At 40.8% G+C, this 23,030-nt stretch overlaps 7 non-coding genes across 7 annotated transcripts; all 7 read left to right on the forward strand.

Annotated features, from left to right (window-relative positions):
• Positions 1-1,854: 1,854 nt before the first annotated feature.
• trnaa-agc (transfer RNA alanine (anticodon AGC)) lies at positions 1,855-1,927 on the forward strand. The gene has a single exon. It is a non-coding gene; the product is annotated as a tRNA-Ala (tRNA).
• Positions 1,928-5,197: 3,270 nt separating this feature from the next.
• Positions 5,198-5,270, forward strand: trnaa-agc (transfer RNA alanine (anticodon AGC)). Its single transcript has one exon. It is a non-coding gene; the product is annotated as a tRNA-Ala (tRNA).
• A 546-nt stretch (positions 5,271-5,816) lies between these two features.
• On the forward strand, positions 5,817-5,889 carry trnaa-agc (transfer RNA alanine (anticodon AGC)). The gene has a single exon. It is a non-coding gene; the product is annotated as a tRNA-Ala (tRNA).
• Positions 5,890-8,547: 2,658 nt separating this feature from the next.
• Positions 8,548-8,620, forward strand: trnaa-agc (transfer RNA alanine (anticodon AGC)). Its single transcript has one exon. It is a non-coding gene; the product is annotated as a tRNA-Ala (tRNA).
• A 3,768-nt stretch (positions 8,621-12,388) lies between these two features.
• Positions 12,389-12,461, forward strand: trnaa-agc (transfer RNA alanine (anticodon AGC)). The gene has a single exon. It is a non-coding gene; the product is annotated as a tRNA-Ala (tRNA).
• Positions 12,462-21,282: 8,821 nt separating this feature from the next.
• trnaa-agc (transfer RNA alanine (anticodon AGC)) lies at positions 21,283-21,355 on the forward strand. The gene has a single exon. It is a non-coding gene; the product is annotated as a tRNA-Ala (tRNA).
• A 237-nt stretch (positions 21,356-21,592) lies between these two features.
• On the forward strand, positions 21,593-21,665 carry trnaa-agc (transfer RNA alanine (anticodon AGC)). The gene has a single exon. It is a non-coding gene; the product is annotated as a tRNA-Ala (tRNA).
• Positions 21,666-23,030: the final 1,365 nt, after the last annotated feature.

Below are 23,030 nucleotides of genomic sequence, written 5' to 3' on the forward strand. Positions count from 1 at the left end.
ACAATACTAGTAACTAGCCAGTCAGCCCTATTGACTAATTATCGGCTTGCGATCTAAGGTACTTAGGCAGGTAACGTTAAACATGCTGAACAATACCAAATTACTCATGAACCATTAAGAGGGATCCCCATTTAAGTGCTTTATTAAAAGGTAAAACAAAAAGAGCAGGAGTCATACATATATTTCTATCTCTATATTTATACATATTGAAAATAATTGGTATGTTGCACAGTTCTCTAGCACATACAAGTGCAAGCTAAGTATCTGAAGTGAACTGTCTTACTGCCTCAACTCCTCTCTAACTACAGACTCCATCACTCTCCATCTTATTATTATCATCTGAAGCTTTGGAAGCCATCGGCCAAGTATGTACCAGATCACCTTGAGTTTATTTGAGTTTTTAAAGCTACTTTGAGATTCTGTGTGTAATGTGTGTAATGAAAAGTGCTATATAGAATAAATCATTATTATTATTATCCTACAGGGGAGGAGGAGCCCTTGTCATAATGACTTTGCGATATGATGGACAGCCTTCTTTTTGCTACTAAACATGTCCTAATATCTTAGTCTGTGTGCCAGTTCATTCTCTCTTTTGACTTTGTTGTGGCAAGCAGAAACACACTGGAATTTAGGAAATCCCACCAAACCACCGAATTATTACTTAAATTAAAGGGACAAATTATGTGGTCGCTTGGGGTAATGCAAAAATCCCCTTTGGTTATCACATGTAGGCAGGCACATGTGTAGTTTATGAGACAGATCTTTGATTTAGTAGCTGTTCATTTGTTAGTAAATGTTGGGAGCTGTGACTCTTATTTATTCTACTGGAAGGCTGTCCTCTCCTCTGCTTACAGTAGAAAGGCCTTGGAGCGATCCACTGAGACGCAGTGAGCATAAGCACGACAAAAGACAGGAAAACAGTGACCATGTTTCGGACGACTAACATGCATTTCCCCACGATCAACTGATCCTAATGTTATTCCACAGACAGCCAGCAGGGGGAACTCCAGACTCGCAGGTTTTTCTGCTATCATACACCCAAAACTCACTAACCCAACAATACAACTATTTCCACCACTGGGCTTACTGCAGTCACGATTTCAACCTTTACTGAACTACCATGAAAAATGATTTTAGACAGCTGAAGCAAGCATACTTTTTAAAAAGTATCCCTTCTTATGGACGAAGGATTTGGCAGTGCGGTCATTGAGATTTCCTACTTCTTGTTGCAGGCACAGGGGATTAGCTCAAATGGTAGAGCGCTCGCTTAGCATGCGAGAGGTAGCGGGATCGATGCCCGCATCCTCCAACTATTTAGTTTAGTTCAATCAGCACACATTGTTGTAGCTCTGGATACTAACCAAACAATACAACTATTTCCACCACTGGGCTTACTGCAGTCACTACTTCAACCTTTACTGAACTTATCATGAAAAATACTTTTAGACAGCTGAAGCAAGCATACTTTTTAAAAAGTATCCTTTCTTATGGACGAGGGATTTGGCAGTGCGGTCATTGAGATTTCCTACTTCTTGTTGGAGGCACAGGGGATTAGCTCAAATGGTAGAGCGCTCGCTTAGCATGCGAGAGGTAGCGGGATCGATGCCCGCATCCTCCAACTATTTAGTTTAGTTCAATCAGCACACATTGTTGTAGCTCTGGATACTAACCAAACAATACAACTATTTCCACCACTTGGCTTACTGCAGTCACTACTTCAACCTTTTCTGAACTACCATGAAAAATGATTTTAGACAGCTGAAGCAAGCATACTTTTTAAAAAGTATCCCTTCTTATGGACGAAGGATTTGGCAGTGCGGTCATTGAGATTTCCTACTTCTTGTTGGAGGCACAGGGGGATTAGCTCAAATGGTAGAGCGCTCGCTTAGCATGCGAGAGGTAGCGGGATCGATGCCCGCATCCTCCAACTATTTAGTTTAGTTCAATCAGCACACATTGTTGTAGCTCTGGATACTAACCAAACAATACAACTATTTCCACCACTGGGCTTACTGCAGTCACTACTTCAACCTTTACTGAACTTATCATGAAAAATACTTTTAGACAGCTGAAGCAAGCATACTTTTTAAAAAGTATCCTTTCTTATGGACGAGGGATTTGGCAGTGCGGTCATTGAGATTTCCTACTTCTTTTTGGAGGCACAGGGGATTAGCTCAAATGGTAGAGCGCTCGTTTAGCATGCGAGAGGTAGCGGGATCGATGCCCGCATCCTCCAACTATTTAGTTTAGTTCAATCAGCACACATTGTTGTAGCTCTGGATACTAACCAAACAATACAACTATTTCCACCACTGGGCTTACTGCAGTCACTACTTCAACCTTTACTGAACTACCATGAAAAATGATTTTAGACAGCTGAAGCAAGCATACTTTTAAAAAGTATCCCTTCTTATGGACGAAGGATTTGGCAGTGCGGTCATTGAGATTTCCTACTTCTTGTTGGAGGCACAGGGGATTAGCTCAAATGGTAGAGCGCTCGCTTAGCATGCGAGAGGTAGCGGGATCGATGCCCGCATCCTCCAACTATTTAGTTTAGTTCAATCAGCACACATTGTTGTAGCTCTGGATACTAACCAAACAATACAACTATTTCCACCACTGGGCTTACTGCAGTCACTACTTCAACCTTTACTGAACTTACCATGAAAAATACTTTTAGACAGCTGAAGCAAGCATACTTTTTAAAAAGTATCCTTTCTTATGGACGAGGGATTTGGCAGTGCGGTCATTGAGATTTCATACTTCTTGTTGGAGGCACAGGGGATTATCTCAAATGGTATAGAGCGCTTGCTTAGCATGCGAGAGGTAGCGGGATCGATGCCTGCATCCTCCAAGTATTTAGTTTGGTTCAATCAGCACACGTTGTTGTAGCTCTGGACTGATTTAACTAATCGAAGGATTAGTTAACAAATTGAATCAAGTGTGCTTGTCTGGCTCTAAAATGTGAATGTGTGTTGCTGGGGCAACCTGAGGACTGCATTTGGGAAACACCAGTGGAAGGTAGAGTGTGGTGGCGAGTTTAAATATTGATTCAAAATAGACCTACCAGTAGACGACGCTATTGTGGCTGTTAATAATATATTAGGCTAAGTAATGTTTTATACTCTGCACTTTGAATTGTTGTGAGTTCATGACGTATTTCCCATGTAGTGTTTTAATAGGATAATTTAGGGACAGTTCAAAAATTACTGGGTGAGTGGGGGCTTGTAGCTCTCAAACTCTAGGGGTGTTTTTCCAAACATACTACCATGCTCCACACTCATGCTCCGATTGTATTCTCCACTCCGTTCTCTTGAGTACGTTTTTGTGTGGACGCGAGTGAGGAGAATGCATAAAACAATACATTTAAGAAGCACTCGCACTCCCCTACTGTATTACCTCACGCTTCACCACCCCATTCACTGAACCTCCTTCCAGCCAGGACAATGGCAACAATAGACGAATCAAGATATACACAAAGCAAACGTTTGACTTCACAATTATCAGCTAGATATGTGAATCGTAACAATTTAGCTAGCCAGATGGCTAAACAGGACAAAAATGACCTAAAACGAATAATACGTAAGATAGATGTCAATTCTTCATGGTAACATTAGCTAGCTAACAATGCTTTGTGGCTATCTGGCTAGTTAACAATACTAGTAACTAGCCAGTCAGCCCTATTGACTAATTATCGGCTTGCGATCTAAGGTACTTAGGCAGGTAACGTTAAACATGCTGAACAATACCAAATTACTCATGAACCATTAAGAGGGATCCCCATTTAAGTGCTTTATTAAAAGGTAAAACAAAAAGAGCAGGAGTCATACATATATTTCTATCTCTATATTTATACATATTGAAAATAATTGGTATGTTGCACAGTTCTCTAGCACATACAAGTGCAAGCTAAGTATCTGAAGTGAACTGTCTTACTGCCTCAACTCCTCTCTAACTACAGACTCCATCACTCTCCATCTTATTATTATCATCTGAAGCTTTGGAAGCCATCGGCCAAGTATGTACCAGATCACCTTGAGTTTATTTGAGTTTTTAAAGCTACTTTGAGATTCTGTGTGTAATGTGTGTAATGAAAAGTGCTATATAGAATAAATCATTATTATTATTATCCTACAGGGGAGGAGGAGCCCTTGTCATAATGACTTTGCGATATGATGGACAGCCTTCTTTTTGCTACTAAACATGTCCTAATATCTTAGTCTGTGTGCCAGTTCATTCTCTCTTTTGACTTTGTTGTGGCAAGCAGAAACACACTGGAATTTAGGAAATCCCACCAAACCACCGAATTATTACTTAAATTAAAGGGACAAATTATGTGGTCGCTTGGGGTAATGCAAAAATCCCCTTTGGTTATCACATGTAGGCAGGCACATGTGTAGTTTATGAGACAGATCTTTGATTTAGTAGCTGTTCATTTGTTAGTAAATGTTGGGAGCTGTGACTCTTATTTATTCTACTGGAAGGCTGTCCTCTCCTCTGCTTACAGTAGAAAGGCCTTGGAGCGATCCACTGAGACGCAGTGAGCATAAGCATGACAAAAGACAGGAAAACAGTGACCATGTTTCGGACGACTAACATGCATTTCCCCACGATCAACTGATCCTAATGTTATTCCACAGACAGCCAGCAGGGGGAACTCCAGACTCGCAGGTTTTTCTGCTATCATACACCCAAAACTCACTAACCCAACAATACAACTATTTCCACCACTGGGCTTACTGCAGTCACGATTTCAACCTTTACTGAACTACCATGAAAAATGATTTTAGACAGCTGAAGCAAGCATACTTTTTAAAAAGTATCCCTTCTTATGGACGAAGGATTTGGCAGTGCGGTCATTGAGATTTCCTACTTCTTTTGCAGGCACAGGGGGATTAGCTCAAATGGTAGAGCGCTCGCAGCATGCGAGAGGTAGCGGGATCGATGCCCGCATCCTCCAACTATTTAGTTTAGTTCAATCAGCACACATTGTTGTAGCTCTGGATACTAACCAAACAATACAACTATTTCCACCACTGGGCTTACTGCAGTCACTACTTCAACCTTTACTGAATTTATCATGAAAAATACTTTTAGACAGCTGAAGCAAGCATACTTTTTAAAAAGTATCCTTTCTTATGGACGAGGGATTTGGCAGTGCGGTCATTGAGATTTCCTACTTCTTTTTAGAGGCACAGGGGGATTAGCTCAAATGGTAGAGCGCTCGCTTAGCATGCGAGAGGTAGCGGGATCGATTCCCGCATCCTCCAACTATTTAGTTTAGTTCAATCAGCACACATTGTTGTAGCTCTGGATACTAACCAAACAATACAACTATTTCCACCACTGGGCTTACTGCAGTCACTACTTCAACCTTTACTGAACTTATCATGAAAAATACTTTTAGACAGCTGAAGCAAGCATACTTTTTAAAAAGTATCCTTTCTTATGGACGAGGGATTTGGCAGTGCGGTCATTGAGATTTCCTACTTCTTTTTAGAGGCACAGGGGGATTATCTCAAATGGTAGAGCGCTTGTTTAGCATGCGAGAGGTAGCGGGATCGATGCCCGCATCCTCCAACTATTTAGTTTAGTTCAATCAGCACACATTGTTGTAGCTCTGGATACTAACCAAACAATACAACTATTTCCACCACTGGGCTTACTGGAGTCACTACTTCAACCTTTACTGAACTACCATGAAAAATGATTTTAGACAGCTGAAGCAAGCATACTTTTTAAAAAGTATCCCTTCTTATGGACGAAGGATTTGGCAGTGCGGTCATTGAGATTTCCTACTTCTTGTTGCATGCACAGGGGGATTAGCTCAAATGGTAGAGCGCTCGCTTAGCATGCGAGAGGTAGCGGGATCGATGCCCGCATCCTCCAACTATTTAGTTTAGTTCAATCAGCACACATTGTTGTAGCTCTGGATACTAACCAAACAATACAACTATTTCCACCATTGGGCTTACTGCAGTCACTACTTCAACCTTTACTGAACTTACCATGAAAAATACTTTTAGACAGCTGAAGCAAGCATACTTTTTAAAAAGTATCCTTTCTTATGGACGAGGGATTTGGCAGTGCGGTCATTGAGATTTCATACTTCTTGTTGGAGGCACAGGGGGATTATCTCAAATGGTATAGAGCGCTTGTTTAGCATGCGAGAGGTAGCGGGATCGATGCCTGTATCCTCCAAGTATTTAGTTTGGTTCAATCAGCACACGTTGTTGTAGCTCTGGACTGATTTAACTAATCGAAGGATTAGTTAACAAATTGAATCAAGTGTGCTTGTCTGGCTCTAAAATGTGAATGTGTGTTGCTTGGGCAACCTGAGGACTGCATTTGGGAAACACCAGTGGAAGGTAGAGTGTGGTGGCGAGTTTAAATATTGATTCAAAATAGACCTACCAGTAGACGACGCTATTGTGGCTGTTAATAATATATTAGGCTAAGTAATGTTTTATACTCTGCACTTTGAATTGTTGTGAGTTCATGACGTATTTCCCATGTAGTGTTTTAATAGGATACTTTAGGGACAGTTCAAAAATTACTGGGTGAGTGGGGGCTTGTAGCTCTCAAACTCTAGGGGTGTTTTTCCAAACATACTACCATGCTCCACACTCATGCTCCGATTGTATTCTCCACTCCGTTCTCTTGAGTACGTTTTTGTGTGGACGCGAGTGAGGAGAATGCATAAAACAATACATTTAAGAAGCACTCGCACTCCCCCTACTGTATTACCTCACGCTTCACCACCCCATTCACTGAACCTCCTTCCAGCCAGGACAATGGCAACAATAGACGAATCAAGATATACACAAAGCAAACGTTTGACTTCACAATTATCAGCTAGATATGTGAATCGTAACAATTTAGCTAGCCAGATGGCTAAACAGGACAAAAATGACCTAAAACGAATAATACGTAAGATAGATGTCAATTCTTCATGGTAACATTAGCTAGCTAACAATGCTTTGTGGCTATCTGGCTAGTTAACAATACTAGTAACTAGCCAGTCAGCCCTATTGACTAATTATCGGCTTGCGATCTAAGGTACTTAGGCAGGTAACGTTAAACATGCTGAACAATACCAAATTACTCATGAACCATTAAGAGGGATCCCCATTTAAGTGCTTTATTAAAAGGTAAAACAAAAAGAGCAGGAGTCATACATATATTTCTATCTCTATATTTATACATATTGAAAATAATTGGTATGTTGCACAGTTCTCTAGCACATACAAGTGCAAGCTAAGTATCTGAAGTGAACTGTCTTACTGCCTCAACTCCTCTCTAACTACAGACTCCATCACTCTCCATCTTATTATTATCATCTGAAGCTTTGGAAGCCATCGGCCAAGTATGTACCAGATCACCTTGAGTTTATTTGAGTTTTTAAAGCTACTTTGAGATTCTGTGTGTAATGTGTGTAATGAAAAGTGCTATATAGAATAAATCATTATTATTATTATCCTACAGGGGAGGAGGAGCCCTTGTCATAATGACTTTGCGATATGATGGACAGCCTTCTTTTTGCTACTAAACATGTCCTAATATCTTAGTCTGTGTGCCAGTTCATTCTCTCTTTTGACTTTGTTGTGGCAAGCAGAAACACACTGGAATTTAGGAAATCCCACCAAACCACCGAATTATTACTTAAATTAAAGGGACAAATTATGTGGTCGCTTGGGGTAATGCAAAAATCCCCTTTGGTTATCACATGTAGGCAGGCACATGTGTAGTTTATGAGACAGATCTTTGATTTAGTAGCTGTTCATTTGTTAGTAAATGTTGGGAGCTGTGACTCTTATTTATTCTACTGGAAGGCTGTCCTCTCCTCTGCTTACAGTAGAAAGGCCTTGGAGCGATCCACTGAGACGCAGTGAGCATAAGCACGACAAAAGACAGGAAAACAGTGACCATGTTTCGGACGACTAACATGCATTTCCCCACGATCAACTGATCCTAATGTTATTCCACAGACAGCCAGCAGGGGGAACTCCAGACTCGCAGGTTTTTCTGCTATCATACACCCAAAACTCACTAACCCAACAATACAACTATTTCCACCACTGGGCTTACTGCAGTCACGATTTCAACCTTTACTGAACTACCATGAAAAATGATTTTAGACAGCTGAAGCAAGCATACTTTTTAAAAAGTATCCCTTCTTATGGACGAAGGATTTGGCAGTGCGGTCATTGAGATTTCCTACTTCTTGTTGCAGGCACAGGGGATTAGCTCAAATGGTAGAGCGCTCGCTTAGCATGCGAGAGGTAGCGGGATCGATGCCCGCATCCTCCAACTATTTAGTTTAGTTCAATCAGCACACATTGTTGTAGCTCTGGATACTAACCAAACAATACAACTATTTCCACCACTGGGCTTACTGCAGTCACTACTTCAACCTTTACTGAACTTACCATGAAAAATACCTTTAGACAGCTGAAGCAAGCATACTTTTTAAAAAGTATCCTTTCTTATGGACGAGGGATTTGGCAGTGCGGTCATTGAGATTTCCTACTTCTTGTTGGAGGCACAGGGGGATTAGCTCAAATGGTAGAGCGCTCGCTTAGCATGCGAGAGGTAGCGGGATCGATGCCCGCATCCTCCAACTATTTAGTTTAGTTCAATCAGCACACATTGTTGTAGCTCTGGATACTAACCAAACAATACAACTATTTCCACCACTGGGCTTACTGCAGTCACTACTTCAACCTTTACTGAACTACCATGAAAAATGATTTTAGACAGCTGAAGCAAGCATACTTTTTAAAAAGTATCCTTTCTTATGGACGAAGGATTTGGCAGTGCGGTCATTGAGATTTCCTACTTCTTGTTGCAGGCACAGGGGATTAGCTCAAATGGTAGAGCGCTTTAGCATGCGAGAGGTAGCGGGATCGATGCCCGCATCCTCCAACTATTTAGTTTAGTTCAATCAGCACACATTGTTGTAGCTCTGGATACTAACCAAACAATACAACTATTTCCACCACTGGGCTTACTGCAGTCACTACTTCAACCTTTACTGAACTTACCATGAAAAATACTTTTAGACAGCTGAAGCAAGCATACTTTTTAAAAAGTATCCTTTCTTATGGACGAGGGATTTGGCAGTGCGGTCATTGAGATTTCCTACTTCTTGTTGGAGGCACAGGGGATTAGCTCAAATGGGAGGCACAGGGGGATTAGCTAGAGCGCTCGCTTAGCATGCGAGAGGTAGCGGGATCGATGCCCGCATCCTCCAACTATTTAGTTTAGTTCAATCAGCACACATTGTTGTAGCTCTGGATACTAACCAAACAATACAACTATTTCCACCATTGGGCTTACTGCAGTCACTACTTCAACCTTTACTGAACTTACCATGAAAAATACTTTTAGACAGCTGAAGCAAGCATACTTTTTAAAAAGTATCCTTTCTTATGGACGAGGGATTTGGCAGTGCGGTCATTGAGATTTCATACTTCTTGTTGGAGGCACAGGGGGATTATCTCAAATGGTATAGAGCGCTTGCTTAGCATGCGAGAGGTAGCGGGATCGATGCCTGCATCCTCCAAGTATTTAGTTTGGTTCAATCAGCACACGTTGTTGTAGCTCTGACTGATTTAACTAATCGAAGGATTAGTTAACAAATTGAATCAAGTGTGCTTGTCTGGCTCTAAAATGTGAATGTGTGTTGCTGGGGCAACCTGAGGACTGCATTTGGGAAACACCAGTGGAAGGTAGAGTGTGGTGGCGAGTTTAAATATTGATTCAAAATAGACCTACCAGTAGACGACGCTATTGTGGCTGTTAATAATATATTAGGCTAAGTAATGTTTTATACTCTGCACTTTGAATTGTTGTGAGTTCATGACGTATTTCCCATGTAGTGTTTTAATAGGATAATTTAGGGACAGTTCAAAAATTACTGGGTGAGTGGGGGCTTGTAGCTCTCAAACTCTAGGGGTGTTTTTCCAAACATACTACCATGCTCCACACTCATGCTCCGATTGTATTCTCCACTCCGTTCTCTTGAGTACGTTTTGTGTGGACGCGAGTGAGAATGCATAAAACAATACATTTAAGAAGCACTCGCACTCCCCCTACTGTATTACCTCACGCTTCACCACCCCATTCACTGAACCTCCTTCAGCCAGGACAATGGCAACAATAGACGAATCAAGATATACACAAAGCAAACGTTTGACTTCACAATTATCAGCTAGATTTGTGAAAAGCTAGCCAGATAAACAGGACAAAAATGACCAAATGGACATGTCAATTCTTCATGGTAACATTAGCTAGATATCTCTAGTTAACTTCTAGTAACTAGCCAGTCAGGGGGATTGACTAATTATGGGGCTTAGATCTAAGGTAGCGGGACGTTCGCTGCAACAACAAATTACTCATGATTTAGTTTAGATCCCCATTTAGCTCTGGATACTAACCAAACAATAGTCAACTATATTTGGGCTTACTGCAGTTTGACTAGTTGCTTTTCATTATCTAGCAAGCATACAAGCAGGATATGAAGTGAACTGTCTTACTGATCCTCAACGAAGGATCAACATAACACTTGAGCTTCCATCTTGATTACTGTGAAGACCGCTTGCTTGGGCAACAGGACTGCCAGATCCAAGAAGTTTAAGTTTGTTCAAAATAGACCTACCAGTTGTAGCTATTCTGGATACTAGTTAAATAATACAAGTAATGTTTTAGAGTTCATGACGATTTCAAGTGTTTTCTAGGATAATTTCATCAAAAAAATGAGGGCCTTCTTTAGCTAGCTAAAAGGGTACTTTTCCAAAATACTCCTTCCACACTTAACGATTGTATTCTCATGTGTGTTGCGTTCTCTTAGTCGTTTTTGTGGGTGGAGAAACAGTGAGGAGAATGCATAAAACAATACATTTAAGAAGCACGCAACTGTATTACCACACGCTTCACCACCCCATTCACTGAACCTCCTTCAGCCAGGACAATGGCAACAATAGACGAATAGATATACACAAACAAACGTTTGACTTCACAATTATCAGCTAGATATGTGAATTAACAATTTAGCTAGCCAGATGGCTAAACAGGACAAAAATGACCTAAAACGAATAATACTAAGATCAATTCTTCATGGTAACATTAGCTAGTATGCTTTTAGGCTATCTGGCTAGTTAACAGTACTAGTAACTTGGCAGTCAGCCCTATTGACTAATTATGGGCCTGCGATCTAAGGTACTTGAGGTAACGTTAAACATGCTGAACAATACCAAATTACTCATGAACCATTAAGAGGGATCCCCATTTAAGTGCTTTATTAAAAGGTAAAACAAAAAGAGCAGGAGTCATACATATATTTCTATCTCTATATTTATACATATTGAAAATAATTGGTATGTTGCACAGTTCTCTAGCACATACAAGTGCAAGCTAAGTATCTGAAGTGAACTGTCTTACTGCCTCAACTCCTCTCTAACTACAGACTCCATCACTCTCCATCTTATTATTATCATCTGAAGCTTTGAAGCCATCGGCCAAGTATGTACCAGATCACCTTGAGTTTATTTGAGTTTTTAAAGCTACTTTGAGATTCTGTGTGTAATGTGTGTAATGAAAAGTGCTATATAGAATAAATCATTATTATTATTATCCTACAGGGAGGAGGAGCCCTTGTCATAATGACTTTGCGATATGATGGACAGCCTTCTTTTGCTACTAAACATGTCCTAATATCTTAGTCTGTGTGCCAGTTCATTCTCTCTTTTGACTTTGTTGTGGCAAGCAGAAACACACTGGAATTTAGGAAACCCACCAAACCACCGAATTATTACTTAAATTAAAGGGACAAATTATGTGGTCTTGGGGTAATGCAAAAATCCCCTTTGGTTATCACATGTAGCAGGCACATGTGTAGTTTATGAGACAGATCTTTGATTTAGTAGCTGTTCATTTGTTAGTAAATGTTGGGAGCTGTGACTCTTATTTATTCTACTGGAAGGCTGTCCTCTCCTCTGCTTACAGTAGAAAGGCCTTGAGCGATCCACTGAGACGCAGTGAGCATAAGCATGACAAAAGACAGGAAAACAGTGACCATGTTTCGGACGACTAACATGCATTTCCCCACGATCAACTGATCCTAATGTTATTCCACAGACAGCCAGCAGGGGGAACTCCAGACTCGCAGGTTTTTCTGCTATCATACACCCAAAACTCACTAACCCAACAATACAACTATTTCCACCACTGGGCTTACTGCAGTCACGATTTCAACCTTTACTGAACTACCATGAAAAATGATTTTAGACAGCTGAAGCAAGCATACTTTTTAAAAAGTATCCTTTCTTATGGACGAGGGATTTGGCAGTGCGGTCATTGAGATTTCCTACTTCTTTTTGCAGGCACAGGGGGATTAGCTCAAATGGTAGAGCGCTTGCTTAGCATGCGAGAGGTAGCGGGATCGATGCCCGCATCCTCCAACCATTTAGTTTAGTTCAATCAGCACACATTGTTGTTGTAGCTCTGGATACTAACCCAACAATACAACTATTTCCACCACTGGGCTTACTGCAGTCACTACTTCAACCTTTACTGAACTTACCATGAAAAATACTTTTAGACAGCTGAAGCAAGCATACTTTTTAAAAAGTATCCTTTCTTATGGACGAGGGATTTGGCAGTGCGGTCATTGAGATTTCATACTTCTTGTTGGAGGCACAGGGGATTATCTCAAATGGTATAGAGCGCTTGCTTAGCATGCGAGAGGTAGCGGGATCGATGCCTGCATCCTCCAAGTATTTAGTTTGGTTCAATCAGCACACGTTGTTGTAGCTCTGGACTGATTTAACTAATCGAAGGATTAGTTAACAAATTGAATCAAGTGTGCTTGTCTGGCTCTAAAATGTGAATGTGTGTTGCTGGGGCAACCTGAGGACTGCATTTGGGAAACACCAGTGGAAGGTAGAGTGTGGTGGCGAGTTTAAATATTGATTCAAAATAGACCTACCAGTAGACAACGCTATTGTGGCTGTTAATAATATATTAGGCTAAGTAATGTTTTATACTCTGCACTTTGAATTGTTGTGAGTTCATGACGTATTTCCCATGTAGTGTTTTAATAGGATAATTTAGGGACAGTTCAAAAATTACTGGGTGAGTGGGGGCTTGTAGCTCTCAAACTCTAGGGGTGTTTTTCCAAACATACTACCATGCTCCACACTCATGCTCCGATTGTATTCTCCACTCCGTTCTCTTGAGTACGTTTTTGTGTGGACGCGAGTGAGGAGAATGCATAAAACAATACATTTAAGAAGCACTCGCACTCCCCCTACTGTATTACCTCACGCTTCACCACCCCATTCACTGAACCTCCTTCCAGCCAGGACAATGGCAACAATAGACGAATCAAGATATACACAAAGCAAACGTTTGACTTCACAATTATCAGCTAGATATGTGAATCGTAACAATTTAGCTAGCCAGATGGCTAAACAGGACAAAAATGACCTAAAACGAATAATACGTAAGATCAATTCTTCATGGTAACATTAGCTAGCTAACAATGCTTTGTGGCTATCTGGCTAGTTAACAGTACTAGTAACTTGCCAGTCAGCCCTATTGACTAATTATGGGCTTGCGATCTAAGGTACTTAGGCAGGTAACGTTAAACATGCTGAACAATACCAAATTACTCATGAACCATTAAGAGGGATCCCCATTTAAGTGCTTTATTAAAAGGTAAAACAAAAAGAGCAGGAGTCATACATATATTTCTATCTCTATATTTATACATATTGAAAATAATTGGTATGTTGCACAGTTCTCTACACATACAAGTGCAAGCTAAGTATCTGAAGTGAACTGTCTTACTGCCTCAACTCCTCTCTAACTACAGACTCCATCACTCTCCATCTTATTATTATCATCTGAAGCTTTGGAAGCCATCGGCCAAGTATGTACCAGATCACCTTGAGTTTATTTGAGTTTTTAAAGCTACTTTGAGATTCTGTGTGTAATGTGTGTAATGAAAAGTGCTATATAGAATAAATCATTATTATTATTATCCTACAGGGGAGGAGGAGCCCTTGTCATAATGGCTTTGCGATATGATGGACAGCCTTCTTTTTGCTACTAAACATGTCCTAATATCTTAGTCTGTGTGCCAGTTCATTCTCTCTTTTGACTTTGTTGTGGCAAGCAGAAACACACTGGAATTTAGGAAATCCCACCAAACCACCGAATTATTACTTAAATTAAAGGGACAAATTATGTGGTCGCTTGGGGTAATGCAAAAATCCCCTTTGGTTATCACATGTAGGCACATGTGTAGTTTATGAGACAGATCTTTGATTTAGTAGCTGTTCATTTGTTAGTAAATGTTGGGAGCTGTGACTCTTATTTATTCTACTGGAAGGCTGTCCTCTCCTCTGCTTACAGTAGAAAGGCCTTGGAGCGATCCACTGAGACGCAGTGAGCATAAGCACGACAAAAGACAGGAAAACAGTGACCATGTTTCGGACGACTAACATGCATTTCCCCACGATCAACTGATCCTAATGTTATTCCACAGACAGCCAGCAGGGGGAACTCCAGACTCGCAGGTTTTTCTGCTATCATACACCCAAAACTCACTAACCCAACAATACAACTATTTCCACCACTGGGCTTACTGCAGTCACGATTTCAACCTTTACTGAACTACCATGAAAAATGATTTTAGACAGCTGAAGCAAGCATACTTTTTAAAAAGTATCCCTTCTTATGGACGAAGGATTTGGCAGTGCGGTCATTGAGATTTCCTACTTCTTGTTGGAGGCACAGGGGGATTAGCTCAAATGGTAGAGCGCTACAGTAGCATGCGAGAGGTAGCGGGATCGATGCCCGCATCCTCCAACTATTTAGTTTAGTTCAATCAGCACACATTGTTTAGCTCTGCATACTAACCAAACAATACAACTATTTCCACCACTGGGCTTACTGCAGTCACTACTTCAACCTTTACTGAACTTACCATGAAAATACTTTTAGACAGCTGAAGCAAGCATACTTTTAAAAAGTATCCTTTCTTATGGACGAGGATTTGGCAGTGCGGTCATTGAGATTTCCTACTTCTTGTTGGAGGCACAGGGGGATTAGCCAGCAGGCGGGATCGATGCCCGCATCCTCCAACTATTTAGTTTAGTTCAATCAGCACACATTGTTGTTGTAGCTCTGGATACTAACCCAACAATACAACTATTTCCACCACTGGGCTTACTGCAGTCACTACTTCAACCTTTACTGAACTTACCATGAAAAATACTTTTAGACAGCTGAAGCAAGCATACTTTTAAAAAGTATCCTTTCTTATGGACAAAGGGATTTGGCAGTGCGGTCATTGAGATTTCATACTCCTTGTTGGAGGCACAGGGATTAGCTCAAATGGTAGGCGGGCTTAGCATGCGAGAGGTAGCGGGATCGATGCCCGCATCCTCCAACTATTTAGTTTAGTTCAATCAGCACACATTGTTGTAGCTCTGCATACTAACCAAACAATACAACTATTTCCACCACTGGGCTTACTGCAGTCACTACTTCAACCTTTACTGAACTTACCATGCAGCTGAAGCAAGCATACTTTTTAAAAAGTATCCTTTCTTATGGACGAGGGATTTGGCAGTGCGGTCATTGAGATTTTACTTCTTGTTGGAGACACAGGGGATTAGCTCAAATGGTAGAGCGCTCGCTTAGCATGCGAGAGGTAGCGGGATCGATGCCCGCATCCTCCAACCATTTAGTTTAGTTCAATCAGCACACATTGTTGTTGTAGCTCTGGATACTGCAACTATTTCCACCACTGGGCTTACTGCAGTCACTACTTCAACCTTTACGACTTTGAAAAATACTTTTAGACAGCTGAAGCAAGCATACTTTTAAAAAGTATCCTTTCTTATGGACAGTGCGGTCATTGAGATTTCATAAGGCACAATTACAAATGGTAGAGCGCTTTAGCATGCAAAGGTAGTGGGGTGCCCGCATCCTCCATCTATTTAGTTTAGTTCAAAGCACACATTGTTGTAGCTCTGCATACTAACCAAACAATACAACTATTTCCACCACTGGGCTTACTGCAGTCACTACTTCAACCTTTACTGAACTTATAGAAGCAAGCATACTTTTAAAAGTATCCTTTCTTATGGACGAGGGATTTTGCGGTCATTGAGATTTCCTACTTCTTGTGGAGCCACAGGGGGATTAGCTCAAATGGTGCTTAATGCGAGAGGTAGCGGGATCGAAGCCCGCATCCTCCAACCATTTAGTTTAGTTCAATCAGCACACATTGTTGTTGTAGCTCTGGATACTAACCCAACAATACAACTATTTCCACCACTGGGCTTACTGCAGTCACTACTTCAACCTTTACTGAACTTACCCTTTTAGACAGCTGAAGCAAGCATACTTTTTAAAAGTATCCTTTCTTATGGACGAGGATTTGGCTGCGGATTGAGATTTCATACTTCTTGTTGGAGGCACAGGGGGATTATCTTAAATGGTAAAGAGCGCTTGCTTAGCATGCGAGAGGTAGCGGGATCAATGCCTGCATCCTCCAAGTATTTAGTTTGGTTCAATCAGCACACGTTGTTGTAGCTCTGGACTGATTTAACTAATTGAAGGATTAGTTAACAAATTGAATCAAGTGTGCTTGTCTGGCTCTAAAATGTGAATGTGTGTTGCTGGGGCAACCTGAGGACTGCATTTGGGAAACACCAGTGGAAGGTAGAGTGTGGTGGCGAGTTTAAATATTGATTCAAAATAGACCTACCAGTAGACGACGCTATTGTGGCTGTTAATAATATATTAGGCTATGTAATGTTTTATACTCTGCACTTTGAATTGTTGTGAGTTCATGACGTATTTCCCATGTAGTGTTTTAATAGGATAATTTAGGGACAGTTCAAAAATTACTGGGTGAGTGGGGGCTTGTAGCTCTCAAACTCTAGGGGTGTTTTTCCAAACATACTACCATGCTCCACACTCATGCTCCGATTGTATTCTCCACTCCGTTCTCTTGAGTACGTTTTTGTGTGGACGCGAGTGAGGAGAATGCATAAAACAATACATTTAAGAAGCACTCGCACTCCCTACTGTATTACCTCACGCTTCACCACCCCATTCACTGAACCTCCTTCCAGCCAGGACAATGGCAACAATAGACGAATCAAGATATACACAAAGCAAACGTTTGACTTCACAATTATCAGCTAGATATGTGAATCGTAACAATTTAGCTAGCCAGATGGCTAAACAGGACAAAAATGACCTAAAACGAATAATACGTAAGATAGATCAATTCTTCATGGTAACATTAGCTAGCTAACAATGCTTTGTGGCTATCTGGCTAGTTAACAGTACTAGTAACTAGCCAGTCAGCCCTATTGACTAATTATGGGAACGATCTAAGGTACTTAGGCAGGTAACGTTAAACATGCTGAACAATACCAAATTACTCATGAACCATTAAGAGGGATCCCCATTTAAGTGCTTTATTAAAAGGTAAAACAAAAAGAGCAGGAGTCATACATATATTTCTATCTCTATATTTATACATATTGAAAATAATTGGTATGTTGCACAGTTCTCTACACATACAAGTGCAAGCTAAGTATCTGAAGTGAACTGTCTTACTGCCTCAACTCCTCTCTAACTACAGACTCCATCACTCTCCATCTTATTATTATCATCTGAAGCTTTGGAAGCCATCGGCCAAGTATGTACCAGATCACCTTGAGTTTATTTGAGTTTTTAAAGCTACTTTGAGATTCTGTGTGTAATGTGTGTAATGAAAAGTGCTATATAGAATAAATCATTATTATTATTATCCTACAGGGGAGGAGGAGCCCTTGTCATAATGGCTTTGCGATATGATGGACAGCCTTCTTTTGCTACTAAACATGTCCTAATATCTTAGTCTGTGTGCCAGTTCATTCTCTCTTTTGACTTTGTTGTGGCAAGCAGAAACACACTGGAATTTAGGAAATCCCACCAAACCACCGAATTATTACTTAAATTAAAGGGACAAATTATGTGGTCGCTTGGGGTAATGCAAAATCCCTTTGGTTATCACATGTAGGCAGGCACATGTGTAGTTTATGAGACAGATCTTTGATTTAGTAGCTGTTCATTTGTTAGTAAATGTTGGGAGCTGTGACTCTTATTTATTCTACTGGAAGGCTGTCCTCTCCTCTGCTTACAGTAGAAAGGCCTTGGAGCGATCCACTGAGACGCAGTGAGCATAAGCATGACAAAAGACAGGAAAACAGTGACCATGTTTCGGACGACTAACATGCATTTCCCCACGATCAACTGATCCTAATGTTATTCCACAGACAGCCAGCAGGGGGAACTCCAGACTCGCAGGTTTTTCTGCTATCATACACCCAAAACTCACTAACCCAACAATACAACTATTTCCACCACTGGGCTTACTGCAGTCACGATTTCAACCTTTACTGAACTACCATGAAAAATGATTTTAGACAGCTGAAGCAAGCATACTTTTAAAAAGTATCCCTTCTTATGGACGAAGGATTTGGCAGTGCGGTCATTGAGATTTCCTACTTCTTGTTGCAGGCACAGGGGGATTAGCTCAAATGGTTCTAGCATGCGAGAGGTAAGCGGGATCGATGCCCGCATCCTCCAACTATTTAGTTTAGTTCAATCAGCACACATTGTTGTAGCTCTGCATACTAACCAAACAATACAACTATTTCCACCACTGGGCTTACTGCAGTCACTACTTCAACCTTTACTGAACTTACCATGAAAAAATACTTTTAGACAGCTGAAGCAAGCATACTTTTTAAAAAGTATCCTTTCTTATGGACGAGGGATTTGGCAGTGCGGTCATTGAGATTTCCTACTTCTTGTTGGAGGCACAGGGGATTAGCTCAAATGGTAGAGCGCTCGTTTAGCATGCGAGAGGTAGCGGGATCGATGCCCGCATCCTCCAACTATTTAGTTTAGTTCAATCAGCACACATTGTTGTTGTAGCTCTGGATACTAACCCAACAATACAACTATTTCCACCACTGGGCTTACTGCAGTCACTACTTCAACCTTTACTGAACTTACCATGAAAAATACTTTTAGACAGCTGAAGCAAGCATACTTTTTAAAAGTATCCTTTCTTATGGACGAGGGATTTGGCATTGCGGTCATTGAGATTTCCTACTTCTTGTTGGAGGCACAGGGGGATTATCTCAAATGGTAAAGAGCGCTTGCTTAGCATGCGAGAGGTATCGGGATCGGTGCCTGCATCCTCCAAGTATTTAGTTTGGTTCAATCAGCACACGTTGTTGTAGCTCTGGACTGATTTAACTAATCGAAGGATTAGTTAACAAATTGAATCAAGTGTGCTTGTCTGGCTCTAAAATGTGAATGTGTGTTGCTGGGGCAACCTGAGGACTGCATTTGGGAAACACCAGTGGAAGGTAGAGTGTGGTGGCGAGTTTAAATATTGATTCAAAATAGACCTACCAGTAGACGACGCTATTGTGGCTGTTAATAATATATTAGGCTAAGTAATGTTTTATACTCTGCACTTTGAATTGTTGTGAGTTCATGACGTATTTCCCATGTAGTGTTTTAATAGGATAATTTAGGGACAGTTCAAAAATTACTGGGTGAGTGGGGGCTTGTAGCTCTCAAACTCTAGGGTGTTTTTCCAAACATACTACCATGCTCCACACTCATGCTCCGATTGTATTCTCCACTCCGTTCTCTTGAGTACGTTTTGTGTGGACGCGAGTGAGGAGAATGCATAAAACAATACATTTAAGAAGCACTCGCACTCCCCTACTGTATTACCTCACGCTTCACCACCCCATTCACTGAACCTCCTTCCAGCCAGGACAATGGCAACAATAGACGAATCAAGATATACACAAAGCAAACGTTTGACTTCACAATTATCAGCTAGATATGTGAATCGTAACAATTTAGCTAGCCAGATGGCTAAACAGGACAAAAATGACCTAAAACGAATAATACGTAAGATAGATGTCAATTCTTCATGGTAACATTAGCTAGCTAACAATGCTTTGTGGCTATCTGGCTAGTTAACAATACTAGTAACTAGCCAGTCAGCCCTATTGACTAATTATCGGCTTGCGATCTAAGGTACTTAGGCAGGTAACGTTAAACATGCTGAACAATACCAAATTACTCATGAACCATTAAGAGGGATCCCCATTTAAGTGCTTTATTAAAAGGTAAAACAAAAAGAGCAGGAGTCATACATATATTTCTATCTCTATATTTATACATATTGAAAATAATTGGTATGTTGCACAGTTCTCTAGCACATACAAGTGCAAGCTAAGTATCTGAAGTGAACTGTCTTACTGCCTCAACTCCTCTCTAACTACAGACTCCATCACTCTCCATCTTATTATTATCATCTGAAGCTTTGGAAGCCATCGGCCAAGTATGTACCAGATCACCTTGAGTTTATTTGAGTTTTTAAAGCTACTTTGAGATTCTGTGTGTAATGTGTGTAATGAAAAGTGCTATATAGAATAAATCATTATTATTATTATCCTACAGGGGAGGAGGAGCCCTTGTCATAATGGCTTTGCGATATGATGGACAGCCTTCTTTTGCTACTAAACATGTCCTAATATCTTAGTCTGTGTGCCAGTTCATTCTCTCTTTTGACTTTGTTGTGGCAAGCAGAAACACACTGGAATTTAGGAAATCCCACCAAACCACCGAATTATTACTTAAATTAAAGGGACAAATTATGTGGTCGCTTGGGGTAATGCAAAAATCCCCTTTGGTTATCACATGTAGGCAGGCACATGTGTAGTTTATGAGACAGATCTTTGATTTAGTAGCTGTTCATTTGTTAGTAAATGTTGGGAGCTGTGACTCTTATTTATTCTACTGGAAGGCTGTCCTCTCCTCTGCTTACAGTAGAAAGGCCTTGGAGCGATCCACTGAGACGCAGTGAGCATAAGCACGACAAAAGACAGGAAAACAGTGACCATGTTTCGGACGACTAACATGCATTTCCCCACGATCAACTGATCCTAATGTTATTCCACAGACAGCCAGCAGGGGGAACTCCAGACTCGCAGGTTTTTCTGCTATCATACACCCAAAACTCACTAACCCAACAATACAACTATTTCCACCACTGGGCTTACTGCAGTCACGATTTCAACCTTTACTGAACTACCATGAAAAATGATTTTAGACAGCTGAAGCAAGCATACTTTTTAAAAAGTATCCCTTTTTATGGACGAAGGATTTGGGGGATTAGGGGGATTAGCTCAAATGGTAGAGCGCTCGCTTAGCATGCGAGAGGTAGCGGGATCGATGCCCGCATCCTCCAACTATTTAGTTTAGTTCAATCAGCACACATTGTTGTAGCTCTGCATACTAACCAAACAATACAACTATTTCCACCACTGGGCTTACTGCAGTCACTACTTCAACCTTTACTGAACTTACCATGAAAAATACTTTTAGACAGCTGAAGCAAGCATACTTTTTAAAAAGTATCCTTTCTTATGGACGAGGGATTTGGCAGTGCGGTCATTGAGATTTCCTACTTCTTGTTGGAGGCACAGGGGGATTAGCTCAAATGGTAGAGCGCTCGCTTAGCATGCGAGAGGTAGCGGGATCGATGCCCGCATCCTCCAACTATTAGTTTAGTTCAATCAGCACACATTGTTGTTGTAGCTCTGGATACTAACCCAACAATACAACTATTTCCACCACTGGGCTTACTGCAGTCACTACTTCAACCTTTACTGAACTTACCATGAAAAATACTTTTAGACAGCTGAAGCAAGCATACTTTTTAAAAAGTATCCTTTCTTATGGACGAGGGATTTGGCATTGCGGTCATTGAGATTTCCTACTTCTTGTTGGAGGCACAGGGGGATTATCTCAAATGGTAAAGAGCGCTTGCTTAGCATGCGAGAGGTATCGGGATCGGTGCCTGCATCCTCCAAGTATTTAGTTTGGTTCAATCAGCACACGTTGTTGTAGCTCTGGACTGATTTAACTAATCGAAGGATTAGTTAACAAATTGAATCAAGTGTGCTTGTCTGGCTCTAAAATGTGAATGTGTGTTGCTGGGGCAACCTGAGGACTGCATTTGGGAAACACCAGTGGAAGGTAGAGTGTGGTGGCGAGTTTAAATATTGATTCAAAATAGACCTACCAGTAGACGACGCTATTGTGGCTGTTAATAATATATTAGGCTAAGTAATGTTTTATACTCTGCACTTTGAATTGTTGTGAGTTCATGACGTATTTCCCATGTAGTGTTTTAATAGGATAATTTAGGGACAGTTCAAAAATTACTGGGTGAGTGGGGGCTTGTAGCTCTCAAACTCTAGGGGTGTTTTTTCCAAACATACTACCATGCTCCACACTCATGCTCCGATTGTATTCTCCACTCCGTTCTCTTGAGTACGTTTTTGTGTGGACGCGAGTGAGGAGAATGCATAAACAATACATTTAAGAAGCACTCGCACTCCCCTACTGTATTACCTCACGCTTCACCACCCCATTCACTGAACCTCCTTCCAGCCAGGACAATGGCAACAATAGACGAATCAAGATATACACAAAGCAAACGTTTGACTTCACAATTATCAGCTAGATATGTGAATCGTAACAATTTAGCTAGCCAGATGGCTAAACAGGACAAAAATGACCTAAAACGAATAATACGTAAGATAGATGTCAATTCTTCATGGTAACATTAGCTAGCTAACAATGCTTTGTGGCTATCTGGCTAGTTAACAATACTAGTAACTAGCCAGTCAGCCCTATTGACTAATTATCGGCTTGCGATCTAAGGTACTTAGGCAGGTAACGTTAAACATGCTGAACAATACCAAATTACTCATGAACCATTAAGAGGGATCCCCATTTAAGTGCTTTATTAAAAGGTAAAACAAAAGAGCAGGAGTCATACATATATTTCTATCTCTATATTTATACATATTGAAAATAATTGGTATGTTGCACAGTTCTCTAGCACATACAAGTGC

This window comes from Oncorhynchus keta, chromosome 30 (assembly GCF_023373465.1).
Source record: "Oncorhynchus keta strain PuntledgeMale-10-30-2019 chromosome 30, Oket_V2, whole genome shotgun sequence".
Taxonomy (NCBI): Eukaryota; Metazoa; Chordata; class Actinopteri; order Salmoniformes; family Salmonidae; genus Oncorhynchus; species Oncorhynchus keta.